At 36.5% G+C, this 25,151-nt stretch overlaps 1 protein-coding gene across 3 annotated transcripts in view; it reads right to left on the reverse strand.

Annotated features, from left to right (window-relative positions):
• The window catches only part of PRELID2 (PRELI domain containing 2), a 336,098-nt gene that overhangs the window by 231,643 nt on the left and 79,304 nt on the right, over positions 1-25,151 (reverse strand). The gene's annotated exons all lie outside the window — the stretch shown is intronic.

Here is a 25,151-nt window from a genome sequence, read left to right on the forward strand (position 1 = left end):
AGAAATACCTGCGCCTCTTTCTATAAAAGGAGGCACAGGCCATAAAGATCAACCTTTCCCTCTCAGCAGGGACCAGAATAGAGGACTTCATGTCCCTGATTCCAGGGGGAAATCTGAACCCTCAGGAGTAGAAGGGAGATAAGGAGATTAAAGACAGCAGAAGCCTCTGAATTATCTCCTAGAGTAGACTTTTGTAGACCAAAGGATAGTTCAATGAGGAAAGCAAAAAGCTGCTATATATCACCTTCTGTGTTTTCCTCCTGGTAATGAGCTATACCTGCATACCAGTCTGGACATTCTGTGACAATGGTTACAATAATTACAATAATAACACTATCACTAAAGGTAGCTATAAATAAACAGGTGCTCAAAATCTGAAGTGTTATATTTAAATTTTTGGGATTATACTTGTGGCCTCCTGGATTTCAGTTTATGTCACTGTAGAATTCCACCAGAGAGCAACTGATTAGGAACACATTTTGCAGTCCTTTATCTTGCTGAATCTAGAACCATCGCTTACAGTTTTCATGTCCTGAGCCTGTCTCCCAACTACTTTATCAGAGACTCCCTAACACACTTTTGAGAAATGAGTTACTCCACACATGTAAAAAGGCATGACAGATAGAGAAAAGTTTTCCAACCAAAACTAATCATTAGTGCTAGAGGTGGAAGAGTTCATATAGATCACTAGCACAGTGTTGTCCAATAGAACTTTCTACATTGATGGACATGTTCTATATCTGCACTGTCCTGCACAAATGTGCCACTAGACACGTACAACTACTGAGCACTTGAAATGTGGCTAGTGAGACCTAGAAACCAAAATTTTAATTGGATATAATGTTAAGTAATTTTAATTTGAATTTAAATAGTCACATGAGCCTGACATTCACTGTACTGGATAATTCAGATTTATGGCAAAGTTTCTTGACCTGAGGCCTATAGATCCTCTAGTATCCAAAAATAACCTTCAGAGATGCATAAAATTACCAAAATTGTAGATGAAATGTTGAGTATGCAAAACAATACTAATTGTCTTTCAATGATACATAACTATCCAAGAGCAAGTATTAAATAAAACAGTGGGTATCTATGGGGAGGATAGTACAGGGGTAGGAGTGGAAATGGGGATGGGAAGTGAAGATTAAAATATAATAAATACAAGGACTAAACGTGATAGTGGACCAAGAATTGAAGAGAATAATGACTCAACTCTTCATTATCCAAGGCACTAAAAATAAAGGAACACATTATTTGTATAGGTGTTTTTCAAGGTCAGCCTTAGCTTTCATCAAATTCTCGGTGGAAGAATGGTTGAGCCCAGGAGTTTGAGATCAGCCTGGGCAACATAGTCAGACCCTGTCTCTACAAAAAAAAAAAAAAAAGAAAAAGAAAAACAGCTGTGCATGGTGGCATACACCTGTAGTCCCAGCTACTCGCTACTCGGGAGGCTGAGGTGGGAGGATCACTTGAGCCCAGAAGGTCAAGGCTGCAGTGAGCTGTGATCATGCCACGGCACTCCAGCCTGGAAGATAGAGTGAGATCTTGTCTCAAAAAGAAAAAAAATCTCAATGAAATCCAAGACTTCACCTAACACGTGAAGCATCACCAACATAAATCCATTCTCTAGCCTCAGAAACAAAAGGGATGGGAATGGGTGTGGGTTGGATTAAATAATATAAAATCTGCACAATTAAGATTGGCAGTTGGCTGGTTAACTGAGAAAGTGAATAATTTTATCTTAAAGTGGAAAATCTTTAAAAAACAGTACTCATATTACTCTGCATTATCTTCCTTCCATAAATCAAAACCATACTGCACCTTCTGATTTACCATTTGTTTCTCTAGATGAAGCAAGAACATTAACATATTTCTGAAGCAATCTGAGTACAGAATCCTTCTAGATTTTCACAAGTGTCCTAAAATTTTACACTTAGCCAGCCCACATCTAACTCAAAAGCAATCTTTTTTCAATTTAACTTAATGAGTTTTTCAAAAGCAAGAAAGTAGGGTTCATAAAAATATCCTCTCTCTCCTCTCAAATGTCACCAGTTGTGGTGAGCAGAATAGTGGTCCCTGAAAGATGTCCGTGCCCTAATCCTTGGAACCTGTGAGCCTGTTACCTCACATGGCAGAAGGGACTTCACAGTTATAATGAAGTTGGGAATCTTAACGTGAAGATACTATGCTAGATTATCCAGCAGGCCCAATCACAGGGGCCCTTATAAAAGAGAAGTGGAGAGCCAGAGTATAATTTAAAGATGCTATGGGGAAGGACTGAAGATGGAGGTAGGGGCCAGCGACAAGCCAAGGAATGCAGGTGGCCTCTTGAAGTTGAAAAAATAAAGGGGACAGATCTCTCTCCCTTAGAGCTTCTGGAAGAATGCATCCCTGCCAACATCTTGATTTTTTTCAATTATTTTAAAGATGGAGTCTCAGTCTGTCACCCAGGCTGGAGTGCAGTGGCATGATCATAACTCACTGCAGCCTTGAACATCTAGGCTGAAGCAATCCTCGCACCTCAGCCTCCTGAGTAGCTGGGACCACAGGTATGAGCCACTGCACCTGGCTCAAAAACTTGATTTTAGTCTAGTGAAGCCCATTTCAGACTCCAATACTTTGGTAAGATATTACATTTGTGTTGTTTTAAGCCACTAAGTTTGTGGTGCTTTGTTAAAGCAGCAACAGAAAACTAGTGCACCAGTTTACATAATAGGTGATTAAATCAAATTACTATAAATGCAACGAGCATCAACTGGTTTGGGAACTAATGCAAATTATCCTTGGGAAACATATAACTCAACTTTTGAGACCAAAAGTCTACCAATGAATAAGTGAGGTGTACTAGCAATGATTATTCAGGATGCTGTGGATATTAATTAGCATGTTTTACAAAAAAATTGAGATTACTCACTAATCCAGCCAGCCAGTCTCTTAATCCAGAAAGAGACCATTTATTTTCATGGCGAACTTTTATTGAATCACTACCTGCCAGGGACTATGCTAATTATTTTTACAATGACTCTATAAATATATACCATTATCAATTATATTTTACCAATGAGGAAACTTAAATTCAGAGTGATTAAATAACTTGTCTCATCACATAGTTAGTAAATGGCAGACTAACTAAGGAACACGTGAACTATGATCCACTAATGTGAAAGCTTAGGCTTTTAAGGCTCCTGCTGAATCTGAGTTTCTCTATTTCCCAGAAGCTAACGGAAATGTTTCATTTCACAGATAAAAAGCTACAGCTGGGCACAGTGGCTCATGCCTGTAATCGCAGCACTTTGGGAGGATAAGGCGGGCAGATCATGAAGTCAGGAGTTCGAGACCAGCCTGGCCAACATGATGAAACCCCATCTCTACTAAAAATACAAAAAATTAGCCAGTCATGGTGGTGGGCACCTGTAATCCCACCTATTCGGGAGGCTGAAGCAGGACAATTGCTTGAACCCAGGAGGCAGAGGTTGCAGTGAGTCGAGATTGCGCCATTGCACTCCAGCCCGGGCGACAGTGTGAGACTCGAAAAAAAAAAAAAGCTACAATTAGTCTAACTCATCTTAACTCCAGCAATGCAGTAGTCAAGATCACAGCAAGAAATAGAATAGCCATACCGGATAATTGGGAGGGAGTTTAATAAAAGGCTTTTACAAAGATGCATTTTTATACACACTCAGAAACATAAGTGAGTCATAACATAGTTTACTCCACCTCAGAGAAAGAGGGAAAATAAGATTTGTGACAATGACATGACATAGTGTAAAGAACATAGTTTGTGATAAGGAAGCATAAATCAAGAAGTATACAGATATTTCATGACTGGAGAAAAAAAGAGAAAGAAGTATAAAGACATTTATCTTTGGTGTATTTAGCATTACATGACATTACTATGCAATTACATTTAAGGCGTGATAAATATGTGGCCATGTAGTGATTCCTCTTTAGCCACTTAGTACCTGTGTGCTCCTGGACAAGTCACTTACCCACTGTGAGCCTTTGATCCTTCATCTTAAATCACCTGCTACCATCTTCACACGGTTGCTTCGGGGATTAAATGAGATAAGGCATGTGGAAGTGCTTAATCAACTAAAGCACCCTCTACAGATGTAAGGGATTGCAATTACGTGTGAAATAAGTGAAATGGATGATCAGCATGACCGACCACATTGTGAGACTAAAACAATCTTACTCGGCGCTCTCTCTGAAGTGAGTAGAATTTTAGCTCATCAGAGAAATGTCAGGTTTTGTTTAAAACCTTGCTGATATTAAAGGTTTGTTACCCAGGACCTCTCATCACTGCCTCTGACATCTGGGAAATGCAAATTGAGCATCATTTTAAAATAAAACAAGATGACAAATTAAAGTCTGGGCAGGTTCCTTTGCAATCACAACCTAACACTGCAACTGGTTCTTGTTAAAATGGTTTCAATAAATCCAGCTCTTCAATTCCCTCTTGCAATGTATAGTATTTAACTGTTGTTATACAGTGGGATCACATATTTGTTATAAAAGTAAAGTGCCAAAAATCACAAGACTTTGGTCTTTGTGCTCTTTAATGTTTTAATTGAGTTCTTTGCATTTGTCAGCCTGTCTTATTTATTCTTCATTGTCAGAATGATGAGGAATCAAAGACTCACAGAGGGTAAGTAACTTTCCCAAGAACACACAGCTCTATCTAAGACAGTGACTACTAGCCTCAAGTGACTATTAGCCTCAAGTGACTATTTGAATTCAAATCTGAATTACTTAAGATTATATAAAATTAGTCATAATGAGTAGACTATTCAGACTTGTTCTTTGATGAAGAGGTTTTTGTTTGACTCTATGATCTATCTGGTGAGCCACAATACATGCTAACTGAATAGGGGAGAGGATTTTTAAAATTTTTCATCTTCCATACTTCTGAGCAAAATATTTGTTAAACCCTGTAATGGGACAGAGGGCAGCAGATAGATGAGCAACTGATGTGGAACGTAATTCCCCCCAAAAAATATGTAAATGATCAATAAATAGATGAAAAACTCTTCATCAGCTTCATGGGAAAACAGACTTTGTTTTGTGAACCCAGAGAGCTTGGCACATAGGAGATGCTCAATCGTTGTGGACAAGATGAATAAACATTCCTAGTATTCAAATAAGTGCAAGATAAAACCATAATTAGATGTCTTTATTCATCTAACAGATGACCAAAATTTCAATTTTGCTTTTCATGATAAAATCTAATGTCAGAGCTCAGGAGAAGACTTCAGGAACAATTTTATTTTGGGAATTATTTAGAGGGTGGTGGAGAAAAAGAGAAGAGAATTGAAAGAGGATACATGGGAGAGAGGAAGAGATAAAAGGAAGACAGAAGGAAAAGAGGAGAGAAAGAGAGACCGAGACTTTGAGTTCATCTATTTCAATTGTCTTACTTTACAAATGAAGGTGTCACTCATTTATTCAAGTTGGGACCAATTCTTGCCCTCAAGGAGTTTACAGGCAAGCAGACGAGACAGGTTCTCAACAGTTATTACAAGAAGAAGTATAGGGTGCTAGGGGGGAGTATAACAGGGGACCCAGACTCGTGTGCCGGCTCAGAATGAGCATCTCAGAAGAAGCAATGCTTCCACTGAGAAATAAAGGAAAAGTGGAACTTAAATAGAGGAATGCACGCAAAGATTTCAACTTACAAAAAGTCACTGGTGGTATAACTAAAATCCCTGGATGTTATTTATTTAAAAAACAAAAAAACAAAAAAAAATAAGACTGTGAAATGTGGAGTGAAGAAGCTAGGAAACTTGGGACCCAAAGAACAACACTGCTGTAAGTTCCTTGAGTTTTATTTTTGCCTCACATATCCCAGGTACTAGAGAAGCTGGCAGCCTGAAAACAGCAACAAGCACAGATAATTTTTTAAAAAGGATGGTCTCTCCAGGCAAAAGATCAGGAAAGGAGCAGTCTTGCAAGGCAGAAATGTTTAGAAGATAACCTCTGTACTCCAGCTAAATACCATAGAAAAAAACTGACTCACCATAACCCACACTGGCAAGGGCTGAGTGGGGAGCCTAGACTTTCACCCTCACCAGGATGTAACGTCGGGGAGGGCAGGGGGCCAATCCTCCTGCCAGGGTGTTGCCAGAGAAGACCTAGTAGGGAGTTGGAAGTGTCATCCCACCAGCAGGTAATGAGCCCCACTGGAGACTCTGTGAGGAGCCTGGACTTCCACCCCACCTGGCAGAAGGAGATACCTCTTTCCTACCGCACTGAGGTAGTTCTGGGAAAAGCCTAGTGAAGAGTTAAGACTTTCCCCAAACCCATACTGACAGTGGAGGCCAGATAGGGAGCAATAATAAAACACTTCTACCCTTCCCAGGGTGATATCAGTGGAGTCTAGTGGGAAACCAGAACTCCCACTCCCATCAAGTGGTAAAAGGAGAACCCACTGCCTCAGATGTCAACAGAGACTGAGTGGGAACCTTTATCTCCACATCTCAGTAACAATTTATTGCCCACCCTTCCCCAGCTGGAGTAATGTCACAATAACCAAGCTAAAACAGATCATTTAAATAAGATTCATAACATAATACCCAAAATATCCAAGTTTCAATAAAAATATCACTCATATCAAGAACCAGAAAGATCTCAACCTGAAAGAAAAAAGGCAAGCAATGGATGCCAACATTAAGATGACAGACACGTTAGAATTATGTGGCAAACATTTTTAAGCAGCCATCACAAAAATGCTTTGGTAAGCAATTACAAACACACTTGAAACTAATGAAAGTAGAAAATCTGAGCAAAAAAATAGAAGATATAAAGAGCCAAATGGAAAATTAGAACTGAAAAAAGACAGCCAAAATTTTTAAAAACGCAAGAGATGGCTGAACATCAGAATGGGGAAAGGAAAGAATTGGTAAACTGGAAGATACAACAATAGAAATTACTCAATCTGAACAACAGAGAGAAAATAAACTGAAAGAAAAAAGTAGACAGAGCTTCAAGATATGTGGGACTAAAATAAAAGATCTAACTCCTGTCATAATTCCAAGAGAGAAGAAAAAGGGTGAGGCTCTTTGAGTGAGTACTCAAAGAAACAATAGCTGAAAACTTCCCAAATTTGGCAAAACACATACCTTTACAGATTCAAGAAGATGAGTGTTTCTAAACAGGCCAAACCCAAAGAAGTGCATATCAAAACACATCATAGTCAAACTTCAACAAAAGTAAAGACAAAGAAAAAAATCTTAAAAAACTGTGAGAGGGAAACATCACTTTTCCTATAAGGGAAAAACAGTGGATTTATCATCAGAAACCATGGAGGCTACAGGAAGTGGCAAATTTTCAAGTGCTGAAAGAAAAGAATTATGAACCCACAATCCTAAATATCCAGTAAAAATATCCTTCAGGAGTTAAGAGGAAATCAAGACACTTTCAGATGATGAAAAACTGAAAAAATTAGTCACCAGCAGACTACCCTAAAAGAATGGCTGAAGTAGATTTTGTAAACATAAAAACAATTTAAATAAGAAATTTTGAGAGGGGCTGGGTGTGGTGGCTCACGCCTGTAATCCCAGCACTTTGGGAGGCTGAGGCAAGTGAATCATGAGCTCAGGAACTTGAGACTACCCCGGCCAACATGGTGAAACCTCATCTCTACCAAAAATACAAAAGAATAGCTGGGCATGGTGGTGGGCGCCTGCAATCCCAGCTACTCGGGAGGGTAAGGCAGGAGAAGCGCTTGAACCTGGGAGGTGGAGGTTGCAGTGAGCCGAGATTGCACCACTGCACTCTAGCCTGGGCAACAGTGCGAGACTCCATCTCGAAAAACAAAAAGAAATTTTGGAACATCAACAAGAAAGAAAGAATAAGGTAAGCAAAATATAAATAAATATAATAAACTTTCTCTTCTTGAGTCTTCTAAATTATGTTTAATAATTGTAGAAAAAAGTTACAACATTCTCTGATGTGGTCCCAGATGAATGTACAAGAAATATTTAAATAATTGATTATAAACAGGAGAGGGTAGTAATGCAAAGGGAGGTAAGGTTTCTACATTTCACTGGGAGTGATAAAACAACCATATCAATAGGCTGTTTAAAGGTATGTATATATAATGTAATATATAGAGCAACCACCTAATTTTTTTAAAAAACTGTACAAAACAATTTACTCAAAAACATTATGTAAATTAATCAAATTATAAAATGTATCCAAATACCTAAAGTTTTTAAAAAACAAAGAAAACAAAGAAAAAAATAGGACAAATAGAAAAATAAATAAAAAACATAAGCCCTATGTCAATAATTACATTAAATGTAAATGGCCAAAATACACAAATTAAAAGTCAGAAACTGGAAGAGTGGCTTAAAAACCATGACTCAATCATATGCTATTAACAAGAAACTCACATCAAATATAATCACACAGGCAGGTTGAAAGTAAAAAGATTTAAGTATATATATCATGCAAACACTCATAAAGGAAGTAGGAGTGGCTATATTAATAGAGTTAAAGTAGATTTAGTGCAAAGAAAAGTACTAGGAATAGAGTCATTATATAATAATCAGAGGCTTTATCAAATATATATATATAAAAATCCTAAATGTGTATGCACCAAACAACAGAGCTGCAAAATATGTGCAGCAAAAATTTATAGAACTGAAAGGAGAAATACAGAAATCATTATAGGTGGTGACTACAATAACATTCTCTCAACAATTGGTACAACACCTAGATAGAACATCAACTATGATATAGAAGAATGCAGTAACACTATTGAAAAAAATCTAACTAGCATTTATAAAACATTTTACCCAACAAGAGAATAAACATTCAAGTACCCATGAAATATATATATTATATATATAAATATATATAGTATATATAAATAAAATATATATATTATATTTAATATATTATTTATATTAAATATAATATAAATATATTACATTAAATACTATATATATATTTAGGTATAAATATTTAATATATTTAGGTATAAATATTTAATATATTTAGGTATAAATATTTAATATATTTAGGCATAAATATTTAATATATTTAGGCATAAATATTTAATATATTTAGGCATAAATATTTAATATATTTAGGCATAAATATTTAATATATTTAGGCATAAATATTTAATATATTTAGGTATAAATATTTAATATATTTAGGTATAAATATTTAATATATTTAGGTATAAATATTTAATATATTTATACATATATGTATACACATTATACATATATACAAATATAAATATATTTATCTATAAATATATATGTATATATATTTATGTATAAATAAAATAAATATATATTATATATTTGTGTATAAATAAAATATATATTATATTTGTGTACAAATAAAATATATATATTATATATTTATGTATAAATAAAATAAACATATATTATATTTTATATTTTATATATAAATATAAAATATATAAATATATAATATATAAATATATAAAATATATAAATAATATATATTTTATTTATATATAATATATAATATATAGATATAAATATATATAAAATATATAAATATATAATATATAATATAAATATATAATATATAAATAATATATATTTATATTTTATTTATATATAAATAAATTTATATATAAATAAAATTTATTTATAAATAAATTATTTATAAATTATATATAAATTATTTATAAATAATTTATATATAAATAATTTATAAATATACAAATATTTATATAATATATAAAAATTTTTTATAAATAATTTTAATGTAATTTAATAAATAAACTTAACAAATAAATAATTTAATTTAAATTTATATATAAATAAATAAATTTCTTATAAATAAATAAATTTATTTCTTATAAATAAATTTATTAATTATAAGTAAATAAATTTATTTATTTATAAATAAATTTTATTAATTTATAATTATATATAATTATATATAATTATATATTTATAATTATATATAATTATATATAATTACATATTTATAATTACATATTTATAATTACATATTTATAATTACATATTTATAATTACATATTTATAATTACATATTTATAATTACATATAATTATTTATAATTACATATTTATAATTATTTATAATTATATATAATTATTTATAATTACATATTTATAATTACATATAATTATTTATAATTACATATTTATAATTATATAGAATTATTTATAATTACATATTTATAATTACATATAATTATTTATAATTACATATTTATAATTATATAGAATTATTTATAATTACATATTTATAATTACATATAATTATTTATAATTACATATTTATAATTATATAGAATTATTTATAATTACATATTTATAATTACATATAATTATTTATAATTACATATTTATAATTATATAGAATTATTTATAATTACATATTTATAATTACATATAATTATTTATAATTACATATTTATAATTATATAGAATTATTTATAATTACATATTTATAATTACATATAATTATTTATAATTACATATTTATAATTATATAGAATTATTTATAATTACATATTTATAATTACATATAATTATTTATAATTACATATTTATAATTATATAGAATTATTTATAATTACATATTTATAATTACATATAATTATTTATAATTACATATTTATAATTATATAGAATTATTTATAATTACATATTTATAATTACATATAATTATTTATAATTACATATTTATAATTATATAGAATTATTTATAATTACATATTTATAATTACATATAATTATTTATAATTACATATTTATAATTATATAGAATTATAAATAAATAAAATTTATTAATTATAAATAAATGAATTTATTTATTAATTAGAAATAAATTTATATATAAATAATTATATACAAATGAAATGTACATTTTTATTTATATATAAATAAAATATATTTTTATATAAATAAAATATATATTTTATATATAAATATTTATATATATAAATAAAAATAGATATAAATATATTTTTTTTCTGGCTACATCCTACGCCAGAAAACAAAGCTCAACAAATTTAAAGACTTGAAATAGTACAGAGTTTTTTCTAACTCAGTAGAATCAAACCAGAAATCAATAACAGAAAGACAGTTGGGAAATCTCCAAACATTTGGAAATTAAACAACAAACTTCTCATTAGTCTAGGAGCCAAATAAGTCTCAAGGGATACCAAAAAAAAAAAAAAGAACTAAATTTAAAAGAAAATATACCATATCATAATGTGTGGAACAGAATTAAAGCAGTTAGAAAGAGAATTTATAGCACTATATGCATACATTATAAAAGAAAAAAGTCTCAAAACAATAATCTAAGTTCCCACCTCAAGATCTAGAAAAAGAAGAGAAAATTAAGCCCAAAGGAAGCAGAAGACAGAAATAATAAAGATAAGAGCAGAAATCAATGAGATATAGCAGAAAAGCCATACAGAAAATAAAACTAAGAACTGCTTATTTGAAAAGATCAATAAAATTAAACTTCTAGCAAGACTGACAAAGAACAAAGACAGAAGATACAAATTGCCAATATCAGGAATAAAATGGGTTATCACTAAAGACCAGGCAGATACCAAATGGATAATAAGGAAGTACTATTTGACCAAAACTTGACAACTTAGATGAAATTGACCGATTTCTCAAAAAATATAAATTACTTCAACTTATCCAATATGAAATAGAACATTTGAATAGCCCTTTCAAGTATTAAGAAAATTAGGGGGCGGGGCTAAAATGACGGACTAGAAACGGGGGTGACAGAGGCTCCTATGCAAAAGAATCTGGCCGGGCGCGGTGGCTCACACCTGTAATCCTAGCACTTTGGGAAGCCGAGAGGCAGATCACCTGAGGTCAGGAGTTCAAGACCAGCCTGGCCAACATGGTGAAACCTTGTCTCTAACAAAAATACAAAAAATTACCCAGGCATGATGGTGCATGCCTGTAATCCCAGCTACTCGGGAGGCTGAGGCAGGAGAATTGCTTGAACCCAAGAGGCGGATGCTGCAGTGAGCTAAGATTGCACCATTGTACTCCAGACTGGGCAATGAGAGTGAAACTCTGCGGCAAAAAAAAAGAAAAAGAAAAAGAAAAGAAAACAACCATAATAGGCATGTGAATCCTTCACTGGCAACCAAGGTATCCAGGTTCTCTCATCAGAATTGACTACGAGGCTGGCAGGATCCATGGAGAGCAAGGAAGAGCAGGGTGGTGTGGCGGACCACCAGAAAGCCACATGGGGAATCCCCACCCCCCAGCCAAGGGAGGTAGTGAGTGAGCGTGCTACCCAGCGTGGAAACCGTGCTTTTTCCACGAAACTGTGCAACCCGTGGGTCGGAAGATCCCACTGGCGAAACCACGCTACAGAGGCCTGGGGTCCCAACCCTGGAGCCATGCAGATTCTCAACAGCCTCTCAGCCTCTCAGCTGGAATCTGCTTAAGCCTACCCAGCTCCCAGGGGGAGGGACAACCAGCATCATAGCTGCAGCTGCCTGCTGTCTAAGCCATTTGAGCTCCTTGGGGGAGGAGCAGTGGCCAGCATTGGGACTCACAACTGCCTAACACGCTAAGCTCCCTGGGCCGGGGAAGGGCAGCGCCCATCTCCATAGCCCCAGGCCATGCTTTTCCCTGCTGCAGCCAGGGAGGCTGGACAGCTTGGTCCCAAGATGTATCCCCCATAGCCCAACACACCAGCTGTGGCAGACTGTGGCCAGAGTGCCTCTTCAGGCCTGACCCTGACTCATCCTTCCTCACTGGGCAGGGCTTCCCTGCAGGAACTCCAGTAACTCCATCCAGAGGCTCAGGGACAGAACCCAGATCTCCCTGGGCCTGAGCCCCTCAGGGGAGGGGTGGCTGCAGTCTCTGCAGACCAGGAGACTTAGCCTTTTCTCCTGCGGACCAGCAGACTTAGTCTTTCCTCAGACTTAGTTCTGAGGAATCTGGGCAGACCAGAGGAGGGGTTTCCCCCCAGTGAAGCACATCCACTCCACCAAAGAACAAAGTGCTTCGTTAAATGGGTCCCGTTCCCTGTGCCACTCAACTGGGTGAGACCCTCCAACAGGGGTTGTGAGACACCCTGTACAGAAGGAATCCTACTGGCATCAGGTTGGTACCCCTTGAGGTCAGAGATCCCAGAAGAAAAAGCAGCACCCATCTGTGATATTTTCCAGCCTTCTTGAGTGACATCGCCAGGCGCGGTAGTGAACCAGATGAATAGGGCCTGAAGTGAACCCCCAGAAAACCACAGCAACCCTACAGAAGAGAGACCTCACCATTTAAAGAAAAACAAACAGAAAGCAACAACAACAGTATCAACAACAACAACAGAAAGGCCGCACAAAAACCCTATCCAAGGGTCAGCATCCTCAAAGATCGAAACTAGACAAACTCACAGAGATGAGAAAGCATCAACAAAAAACCACCAAAAATCCAAAAGGCCAGAGTCCCTGTTCTCCTCCAAATGATTGCAATGTTTCTCCAGCAAGGGCGCATAATTGGACAGGGGATGAGATGGAAGAATTGACAGAAGTAGGTTTCAAAAAATGGGTAAGAAAAAACTGTGCTGAGCTCAAGGAGCATGTTCCAACCCAATGCAAAGAAGCTAAGAACCTTGATAAAAGGTTAGAGGAGCTGCTAACTAGAAAAACCAGTTTAGAAAGGAACATAAATGATCTGATGGAGCTAAAAACACAGCATGACAACTTTGTAAAGCATACACAAATATCAATAGCTGAATCAACCAAGCAGAAGAAAGGATATCAGAGTTTGAAGACCATCTTGCTGAAATAAGGCATGCACACAAAACTACAGAAAAAATAATTAAAAGAAATGAACAAAGCCTCCAAGAAATATGGGACTCCATAAAAAGACCAAACCTATAATAGATTGGAGTATCTGAAGGAGATACGGAGAATGGAAACAAGCTGGAAAACACACTTCAGGATATTATCCAGGAGACCTTCCCCAACCTAGCAAGACAGGCCAACGTGCAAATTCAGGAAATCGAGAGAACACCACTAAGATATTCCATAGCAGATCAACCTCAAGACACATAATTATCAGATTCTCCAAGGTTGAAATGAAGGAAAAAATGTTAAAGGTGGCCAAAAAGAAAAGCCAGGTCACCTACAAAGGGAAGCCCATCAGACTAACAGCAGACGTCTCAGCAGAAACTCTACAAGCCAGAAGATACTTGGGGCCAATAGTCAACATTCCTAAAGAAAAGAATTGGGCCAGGTACGGTGGCTCATGTCTGTAATCCCAGCACTTTGGGAGGCCGAGGAGGGCAGATCACCTGAGGTCTGGAGTTTGAGACCAGCCTAGCCAACATGGTGAAATCCCGTCTCTACTAAAAATACAAACAATTAGCTGGATATTGCGGTGGGCACCTATAATCCCAGCTACTCAGGAGGCTGAGGCAGGAGAATCGCTTGAACCCAGAAGGCAAGGTTCCAGTGAGCCAAGATCACGCCATTGCACTCCACCCTGGATGATAAGAGTGAAACTTCATCTCAAAAAAAAATGAAAAAAATGAAAAGAATTTTCAATCCAGAATTTCATATCCAGCCAAACTAAGCTTCATCAGCAAAGGAAAATAAAATCCTTTCCAGATAAGCAAATGCTAAGGGATTTAGTTACCACCAGGCCTGCCTTGCAAGAGATCCTGAAAGAAGCACTAAATATGGAAAGGAAAAACTGGTACAATCCACTGCAAAAACACACCAAAATATAAAGACCAATGACACTATGAAGAAACCGCATCAACTAGTGTGCAAAATAACCAGCTAGCATCATGATGACCAGATCAAATTCATATATAACAATACTAACCTTAAATGTAAATGGGCTAAATGCCCCAATTAAAAGACACAGACTGGCAAATTAGATAAAGAGTCAAGACCCATCAGTGTGCTGTATTCAGGAGACCAATCTCGCATGCAAAGTCACACATGGGCTCAAAATAAAGGGATGGAGGAAAATTTACCAAGAAAATGGAAAGCAAAAAAACAAACACAAAAACAAAACAGGGATTGAATTCCTAGTCTCTGACAAAACAGACTTTAAATGAACAAAGATCAAAAGAGACAAAGAAGGGCATTACACAATGGTAAAGGGAACAATTCAACAAGAAGAGCTAACTGTTCTAAATATATATATATGTACCCAATACAGGAGCACCCAAATTCATAAAACAAGTTATTAGAGAGCTACAAAGAGACTTAGACTCCCACACAATAATAGTGGGAGCCTTTAACACCCCACTGTCAATATTAGACAGATCAACAAGACAGAAAATTAACAAAGATATTCAGGACTTGAACTCAGCTCTGAATCAAGTGGACTTAACAGACATCTACAGAACTCTCCACCCCAAATCAACAGAATATACATTTTTCTTACTGCCACATGGCACTTATTCTAAAATAGATCACATAATTGGAAGTAAAAAACTCCTGAGCAAATGCAAAAGAATGGAAATCATAACAAACTGTCTCTCAGACCACAGTGCAATCAAATTAAACTCAGGATTAAGAAACTCCCTCAAAACCACACAATTACATGGAAATTGAATGACCTGCTCCTGAATGACTCCTGGGTAAATTAAAAAATTAAGGCAGAAACCAAGAAGTCCTTTGAAACCAATGAGAACAAAGAGATAATGAACCAGAATCTCTGGGACACAGCTAACACAGTGTTAAGAGGGAAATTTATAGCACTAAATGCCCACATTAGAAAGATAGAAAGATCTCAAATCAACACCCTAACATTACAATTAAAAGAGCTACAGAGGCAGGAGAAAACTAATCCAAAAGCTAGCAGAAGACAAGAAATAACTAAGATCAGAGCAGAGTTGAAGAAGATAGAGACATCAAAAACCCTCTTAAAAAAAATCGATGACTCCAGGAGCTGTTTAAAAAAAAAAAAATTAACAAAATAGCAGCTAGACTAATAAAGAAGAGAGAAGAATCAAATAGACACAATAAAACATGATAAAGGGGATATCACCACTGACACCACAGAAATATAAATTACCATCAGAGAATACTAAAAACACCTCTATGCAAATAAACTAGAAAATCTAGAAGATATGGATACATTCCTGGACACATATGCCCTCCCAAGACTAAATCAGGAAGAAGTTGAATCCCTGAATAGACCAATAACAAGTTCTGAAATTGAGGCAGTAATAAATGGCCTACTAACCAAAAAAAGCCCAGGACCAGATTGATTCACAGCCGAATTCTACCAGAGGTACAAAGAGGAGCTGGTACCATTCCTTCTGAAAATATTCCAAACAATTAAAAAGGAAGGACTCCTCCCTAACTCATTTCATGAAGCCAGCATCATCCTGATACCAAAACCAGGAAGAGATACAACAAAAAAAGAAAACTTCAGGCCAATATCCCTGATAAACATCGATGCAATAATCCTCAATAAAATACTGGCAAACCAAATCCAGCAGCACATCAAAAAACTTATCCACCATGATCAAGTGGGCTTCCTCCCTGGGATGCAAGGCTGGCTTAACATATGCAAATCAATAAACAAAATCCATCACATAAACAGAACCAAAGACAAAAATCACTTGATTATCTCAATAGATGCAGAAAAGGCCTTTGATAAAATTCAACATCCCTTCATGTTAAAAACTCTCAATAAACTAGGTATTGATGGAACATATCTCAAAATAATAAGAGCCATTTATGACAAACCCAAAGCCAATATCATATTGAAGGGACAAAAGCTGGAAGCATTCCCTTTGTAAACTGGTAAACAAAAGGATGCCCTCTCTCACCACTCCTATTCAACATAGTATTGGAAGTTCTGGCCAGGGCAATCAGGCAAAAGAAAGAAATAAAGCGTATTCAAATAGGAAGAGAGGAAGTCAAATTGTCTCCGTTTGCAGACGACATGATTTTATGTTTAGCGAACCCATCATCTCAGCCCAAAAACTTCTTAAACTGATAAGCAACTTCAGCAAAAATCACAAGCATTGCTTTACATTAACAATAGACAGAGAGCCAAATCATGAATGAACTCCCATTCACAAATGCTACAAAGAGAATAAAATACCTAGGAATATAGCTAACAAGGGATATGAAGAACCTCTTCAAGGAGAACTACAAACCACTGCTCAAGGATATAAGAGAGGACACAAACAAATGAAGAAACATTCCATTCTCATGGATAGGAAGAATCAATGTCCTGAAAATGGCCATACTGCCCCAAGTAATTTATAGATTCAATGCTATTCCCATCAAACTACCATTGACATTCTTCACAGAATTAGAAAAAACTACTTTAAATTTCATATAGAATCAAAGAAGACCCTGTATGGCCAACACAATCCTAAGCAAAAAGAACAAAGCTGGAGGCAACACGCTACGTGACTTCAAACTATACTACAAGGCTACAATAACCAAAACAGCATGGCACTGGTACCAAAACAGATATACAGACCAATGGAACAAAACGGAGACCTCAGAAATAACACCACATATCTACAACCATCTGCCCTTTGACAAACCTGACAAAAACAAGCAATGGGGAAACGATCTCCTATTTAATAAATGGTGCTAGGAAAACTGGCTAGCCATATACAGAAAACAGAAACTGGACCCCTTCCTTACACCTTATACAAAAATTAACTCAAGATGGATTAAAGACTTAAATGTAAAACCCCAAACCAGAAAAACTCCAGAAGAAAACCTAGGCAATACTATTCAGGACATAGGCATGGGCAGAGACTTCATGATGAAAACAGCAAAATCAATTGCAACAAAAGCCAAAATTGACAAATGGGATCTAATTAAAGAGCTTCTGCACAGCAAAAGAAACTATCATCAGAGTGAAGAGGCAACCTGCAAAATGGGATAAAATTTTTGAAATCTACCCATCTGACAAAGGTCTAATATCTAGAATTTACAAGGAACTTAAACAAATTTACAAGAAAAAAACAACCCCATCAAAAAGTTGGCAAAGGATATGAACAGATACTTCTCAAAAGAAGACATTTATGCAGCCAACAAACATAGAAAAAAAGCTCATCATCACTGATTATTAGAGAAATGCAAATCAAAACCACAATGAGATACCATCTCACGCCAGTCAGAATGGTGACTATTAAAAAGTCAAGAAACAATAGATGCTGGTGAGGCTGTGGAGAAATAGGAACACTTTTACAGTGTTGGTGGGAATGTAAATTAGTTCAACCATTGTGGAAGACAGTATGGCGATTCCCCAAAGATCTAGAATCAGAAATACCACTTGACCCAGCAATCCCATTACTGGGTATATACCCAAAGGAATATAAATCAATCATTCTACTATAAAGACACAGGCACATGTACGTTTATTGCAGCACTGCTCACAATAGCAAAGTCATGGAACCAACTCAAATGCCTATCAATGATAGACTGGATAAAGAAAATGTGGTACATATACACTATGGAATACTACACAGCCATAAAAAAGAATGAGATCCTGTCCTTTGCAGAGACATGGTTGAAGCTGGAAGCCATCATTCTCAGCAAACTAACACAGGAACAGAAAACTAAACACCGTATGTTCTCACTCATAAGTGGGAGTTGAACCATGAGAACACATGGACACAGAGAGGGGAACAACACACACCAGGGCCTGTTGTGTGGTGGGGGGCAAGGGGAGGGAACTTAAGAGGATGGGTTGATACGTGCAGCAAACCACCATGGCACATGTATGCATATGTAACAAGCCTGCACATTCTGCACATGTATCCCAGAACTTAAAAAATTAAATTAAAAAAAAAGAAAAATATTCCATTTATAATTTAAAATCTCCCCCAAACAGAAATCACCAAGCCAAAATGGTGTCACTGGAGAATTCTACTAAACATTTAAGAATCTATACCAACTCTGCAATCCTTCTAGAGATTGCTGAGTGTTTAACTATGTGCCAGGAACTGCTCCAATTGTTTTACATGTCTCAACTCATTTAATACTTTCAACAACCCCATAAAGTAGGCACTATTGTTACTCCCTCACATATGAGGAAAATGAAATCCAAACAGCTTAAATAACACAGCTAGTACACAGCACTTCCAGGATTCCAGTTTAGCTGCTGGCTCCTAAGCCCTTATTCTCACCCACCACATTATGCAATCCCTAAATTTCACAGAGCTTGGTTTGTGGCCATTGCTCAAAAAATATTGGAATCAAATCAGATGCTAAGATTTCTTAAGTTTTCATCTTAATCTATTGCCAAATTTTCAAATTTCACTTTTATAACATGAAATTCAGATCTGACCACGATATACTATTTCAACAAAGAAGTTGGGATACTACCATATTTGCCATTCTTAATAGAAATATGTGCATTTTGTACATTTTAAAAAAGGTTATTCCTGCTGGCAACTGCCATACAATTCCCATTTCAGATAACAGTTAAAATATATCTGAGAGAATAAACCAGAAAAGAGGTGTTATTGGAAATGGTTAAGAGCATCACTAAAGCAGAACCAGCTGCACCAATATAATTACAAGAATCAAGAATCACAACACAGCTTCATTAGTTTCTTCCATTGTGTTTGTTACTTTACCCCTTCAAGACTAATTATACCAATTCCCATTGATTTTAACAAGCACCCTGGATTAAACACTGTAGACTGACTGGTTAGAGATGTTGCGGTATATAGGTATATCTGAACTGCCTCCATTTAGGAAAAATTGGTATGTTACAAGCATTATATTGACAAATTACATTTTTTTCTGACCAGGAAAACAAAAGAGGAAACAGCGTCTCCCAAACACATGCACTACAGGGAAAATCATCTAGAATTTAATGTTCGATAAATGCTCATTATATTGATATATAGGACTTCTTTCTCAACTAAGAGCTTTAGTAACTAAGAGCTCTATATTAACTCAGTATTCAAAATAACCCATGATGCTGCTGATGGCAAGGCTTACCCAGGCTTCCTGGATATGCTGTGAGAACACAGGCTGATTCTGCAGAACATGGAAATTCTAGGAGTTCCAGTGATTGGGGGTGGCCTCAATCACGGCTTCTCTAACTTTTCCAAGAGACCCCAGATCCCTACCAGCAGAACAGGGCTCTGGAGCATCTGGCAATGTACTGATCGCAAGTAATTGTATTAGGCTGAACCATATGCAATTGCCATTCTTTGGTATTTCCGTTACATTCAACCAACTATAACACTTACTGTGTGTTAGGCAGCATTCCAAGCATTTCCAGTGCCCCAAACACAATTAAGTCTCATTTTTTAAAAATTAACAATCCATTCCAATTTTACTTTCTACAAAGTTATTTGCCTGTTGTAATATAAAAATACCATTTTTCCACAAAGCTTTGAGAAAAATTCATGCTCCAAAAGAAGAGTTTTTGGGCCAGGCACGGTGGCTCACGCCTGTAATCCCAGCACTTTGGGAGGCCAAGGCGGGTGGATCACCTGAGGTCAGGAGTTTAAAACCAGCCTGGCCAACATGGTGAAACCCCGTCTCTACTAAAAATACAAAAATTAGCTAGGCGTGGTGGCGGGTGCCTGTAATCCCAGCTACTCGGGAGGCTGAGGCAGGAAAATTGCTTGAACCCAGGAAGCAGAGTTTGCAGTGAGCTGAGATCGTGCCATTGCACTCCAGCCTGGGTGACAAGAGTGAAACTGCATCTAAAAAAGAAAAGTTTTTGTCGGTCTATGCTGTGGCTTAACACACCCCTCACAGAGATGACTGCAGATCCCTAAGAGAACAAATACCCTGTTTTGAGAATTGCATGCAATACCCCCCAGAAGGAGGTTTCAGAGGTAGACCAGCAGAAAACTAAATGTCTAGCTGACTCCTCACTCTTCCCCAATACTTCTCTGCAAAACCCTTTCCTTTAATAAGGCTCAAAAAAAATTGTTAGCATTTATTTTTCCAAGAAGAAATGGTTCTCATAGCACTTGACAAAACAATTAACACCTAAAGAAACAAGTTACAATGCTGGCTTCTGAGTTGACACATACAGAAAGACTACTTTCCATACTGGAATAGCTCCAATAGTAATCTGATGCATACTGTTTAATGCAATCTGAAACCATAAAATTGTGGCCATCTAGTGCCACCAATGCGACTCCAAGATTTTTAAGGTCTTTATGTCCAATCACCAAGAAACTAGCAGAAAAGCGTCATTAAACTTTCTTGCCGTACCTACAGATATGTTGGGTGCAGGGTTCGGGAGACGGATTGAATTGAACACTATAGACCTCCATGCTACATCTTCCAATTCTCCAAAATGTCATTTGTGAAAGAAAATATCAGACAATAGAGGTTTTCCTCCATCACCCTCAACTAATCAGTGACAGCTATGACTTTGGTAGGGTTCTTAGTTTCTTTCTCCCTCTCCTCACCCCACATCCTGTCGCCATTTACAATAACTATATTTTGAGGTGATTCATTCATTAAACCCTTCCTGCCTGCTTTCTGTAAGCCTCCTGTCCTGGGGCCCAGGGAATTGTTTTTTGTTTTTTGCGTTTTTTTCTCTGATTGACAAGAATGACTTTGGTTTCTGCAAGACTAATGACTACATTCTTAAACAAACACAAATGAAAGAAGGGGCTTCAGCCCAGAAAATAATTTCCCTACAAAGCACTGAAGAAACTGGCAGTGCAGTAATTTTAAAGTTTAAACAATTGATGAGTTTTCAAATGTAGGGAGACACCTAAACTTAAAATGGAAAACAAAACATGCAACTGGACAAGTTCGCATTTTCTCCTTTGTCATCGGATCTAAAAGTTTATCCTGGCACCGGCACAAAGAAGTAATGATTCCATCAGCAGCCTAACAGATGGCAGGCACGAAATGGCTCTAACCTCTGAGAATGCTGGAGAATAGCTCCGTGGAGTTTAATTTAACAGGATAGTGGCTGCTATTTTCTCTCTGCTGCCTCTTGCACAGCATGCAGTCAACAGCTACATCTTAAGGTCCAGCCCTGCAGTTACTCAGGTTAACCCTTCAAGACAATCAAGTGTCTGGAGTTACTGTGGGATCCTTTTTCTGCAAGGGGTTCTGTTCCAACAAATACAACTTAAACTTTTGATTATAACCAAACAGGCTGTGCACGAAGTAGTATTTTTAGAATCTCTTTTCTTCTATTAGCATTTAAGAGGCACTGAGGCACTTTTTTCTAGGACAGTGAATTGTATTTTTCTGAAGGACTTGAGGTAAAACACTAGAAAGGAGAGATCTTTTGTCTCAAACTTCCTTCTCCAGCAAGCTTCCTAAAAGTTACTACTGATAAGAGAACATCATGACTTCTGGCTTTGGTAGGAATAACTGCCCATGGCTTCAGGATCACCTTGGGAGCTACATGCAACCCTGATGCTGGGGCCTGCATCAGGCCAGCAACCCTGACCAATAAACCAGAAAGAATCTCTGAGGGTGAGACCCTGGCATCAGTGTTTTTTAAAGTTCCCCAGGTTTTACCAATTGGCAGCTAAGGTATAAAATACTGCATTTAAAATTTTGAAGACAGCATTTCAAAATTCTGTAAGTTAAGTTTCTTTGAGTTAACTTCTGTCCTGAGTCGCTACCACAGTGACTTTGCCATTCTTAGGACTCTCCCTTTCCACCTTCCTCAGTCTTTCCAAGGCTTGTGTTGAGGTTCTCGGGCTCGCAGGACTAGCCCACACAAGTCAGCATGCTACCCTCCTGCCCTGAGACATCAGGGAAACACTGTGCTGATATTGCAGCCTGAATTCAAGGATGTCCTCAAACCAGGCTGTAACCATCAGAACAGCTTGAAGGTAAAAAACATTTACACCTCAATGTCCTGTACCTTGCAATTTGTGTACTGCAAAGCTCCTACCTGACTCAGATGAGGTGGTCTCATGCAGCCAGCTCCACCCTTCTGTATATAAGGCTGGGCTAGAGAGAAGCTATTATCTCACCAAAGGTATAACATGCCCTTCTCTCACTCAGACATTATCATTCACAACCGTGCATTTGCTGGTGAGCTTTGGGGCCACAAACCTATGTGTTTCTGCTGATCTCTCCACTGTGCATCCTATGCTAATTTTTCTTCTGCATCCTTTAAATAAGTAATCATTGTTTGATATACCCAAGAGGTAACTGTGTCTGGTCTTACCATCAATTGGTTCCCACTACTGCCATCTGTCAGTGCACGGAATCTTTTAAAAATTCATGGAAAATGCATATTATGAAAAACTATGCATGAATTTCAATTTTTTTCACCAAAATAAACTCATACTAAGTTGTTATAATATGTCTAAACAGGATCTGGTTTGAGGTACTAAGGAAGCTAAAACATTAGTTTGAAAAGAGCCCCTACCAGAACAACATAAATTTTGCTAAGATTGAAACAAAAACATCAAATTTATGGTGAAACTTGGGATGAATGATGAAATCATTGATGTCTTACAATTCTGCAAAGAAATCAGCAGTTTACAAATGCATAGCTCATTTTAAGAAGGGACCAGATGATGCTGAAGATGAACCCTACAGTGGCAGGCCATCCACGTCAATTTCTAAGAAAAAATTAATCTTGTTTGTGCCCCAATTGAAGAGGATGGCAATTAGCAGAAGCAATAACCAACACCATAGACATCTCAGTTGGTTCAACTTATACAATTCTGACTGAAAAATTAATGTTGAACAAACTCTACACTCAATAAGTGTAAAAATCATTGCACCCAGATCAGGTGCAGACAAGAGTGGAGCTTTCTATGGAAATTTTAAACAGGTAAGATCAAGATCCTGAAGCATTTCTTCAAAGAATTGCACAAGGAGATGAAACATGGCTTTATTAGTACAATCTTGAAGACAAACTACGACCATACCAATGGCTACCAAGAGGTAGAAGTGGTTCAGTCAAAGCACAAGCAGACTGGTCCAGAGCAAAGGTCATGGCAACCGTGTTTTGGGATGCTCAGGGCATTTTGCTTGTTGACTTTCTGGAGGGCAAACAACAACATCTGCTTATTATGAGGGTATTTTGAGAAAGTCAGCCAAAGCTTTAGCAGAAAGACACACAGGAAAGCTTCCTCAGAGGCCTTCTCCACAATAATGCTCCTGCTCATTCCTCTCATCAAAGACAATTTTGTGAGATTTTTCACGGGAAATCATTAGGCATCTATCTTACAGTCCTGACTTGGATCCTTCTGACTTTGTTTTCTAATCTTAAAAGAAACCTTTAAAGGCAACCAATTTTTCTTCAGTTAATAATGTAAAAAAGACTGCATTGACCTGGTTAAATTCCCAAGACCCTCAGTTCTTTAGGGATGGACTAAATGGCTGGTATCATTGCTTAAAAAGTGTCTTGAATTTGATAGAACTTATTCTGAGAAATAAAGTTTATATTTTTATCTTTTAATCCCATTTTCCTATGAACTTTTTAAAGCCCCCTCATATAATGATACACGCCTTCTAGTGACGCACTGGATCAAGTCAAAAGAGAAAACAAATCCTGCCATATTCCTGCACACAGCAGATGCTCAATAAATGCTGGCTGAACTTAGGACTCTACCCCTAAAGGAAGGATCATCACCATACCTGGGCTCTAGCAAAGGAAGGGCATTAACAGGGTGTGGACAAGACATTCTGGTAACAAGGCACGGAAACCCAGCCAAACACATTCAAGTAAAATGAGGACAAATGAAAGGATAAATATGAAACATAGAAACAAAGTACAGAAAATAGAGCTGAGCCTCACAGGCCAACAAGAAGCTACACTCTCTCTCCTTCACCCTTTGGGAACACCTGGCTTCATTCTGTTTGTGCATGTTGGGCTTCATTACTTCTCCCTCTGCAGGTCCTGGTCCTTCGTTCCATTAACACCTGGCCCACCCAGGTCACTCAATAATGGTGGCCTCTGCTTATTTCTGGGAGAAACTCTAATATCTCACCTTGAGGGAAGGCAGGGAGCTAACATCGTATGGTCAGGATAACACCCTCATCTGGGGCAGCTGAAAAGGACTAGGATTATTACTATAAACGATAACTACAAGCTTGGCTGAGAGATGGGATACCCCCCAAAATTAGAATGCACATATAAATATCAGTTGTAACAACTTTATTTCAGGATGACTGCAGGAAGGAATTTCATAGGTAAACAACTAATTTATAGCTCTATATCACAATAACACTGAATCAGAAAC

Source organism: Gorilla gorilla, chromosome 4 (assembly GCF_029281585.2).
Source record: "Gorilla gorilla gorilla isolate KB3781 chromosome 4, NHGRI_mGorGor1-v2.1_pri, whole genome shotgun sequence".
Lineage (NCBI taxonomy): Eukaryota > Metazoa > Chordata > Mammalia > Primates > Hominidae > Gorilla > Gorilla gorilla.